This window comes from Tupaia chinensis, unplaced genomic scaffold (assembly GCF_000334495.1).
Source record: "Tupaia chinensis unplaced genomic scaffold, TupChi_1.0 Scaffold000377_5, whole genome shotgun sequence".
Taxonomy (NCBI): domain Eukaryota; kingdom Metazoa; phylum Chordata; class Mammalia; order Scandentia; family Tupaiidae; genus Tupaia; species Tupaia belangeri.
In genome coordinates, this window is record NW_006159879.1 from 1,917,481 (window position 1) to 1,917,861 (window position 381).

The 381-nt window shown below is 62.7% G+C and overlaps 1 protein-coding gene across 1 annotated transcript in view; it reads left to right on the forward strand.

Moving 5' to 3' along the window:
- Nucleotides 1–381, forward strand: part of MYT1L (myelin transcription factor 1 like) — a 406,891-nt gene that overhangs the window by 389,048 nt on the left and 17,462 nt on the right.

Here is a 381-nt window from a genome sequence, read left to right on the forward strand (position 1 = left end):
ACCCAGCTGAGCTCCTGGGGAGGGAGAAGGGGCTGACTGGGCTGCCCCGGGCTTTTTTTTTTTTTTTTTTTTTTTTTGTTCCATGGAGTACCATCCCACAGACCGAGCAGTGCTGCCAAGCATGGTACGGGCCCCGCAGCCCCGGGGTCACCGGCTCGGCCTGTGAGGCCAGGGCGTTCGTCGCTCTCAGTGTACTGTCTCATCTGACGTGGTGAGCAGGCTCTTCTGAGGGGCCCGGGAAGCCTCAGCACAGCACCCCCATATTTGCCCAGGGACCCAGTGGCTGTGGCGGGGCGATTGCTGTGTTGTTACGGAGGCTGGCTGGGGCCCACCCTCCCGAAGGGGGCCTGCCGCTGGATTTGTCCCCACCAGGGAACGAGG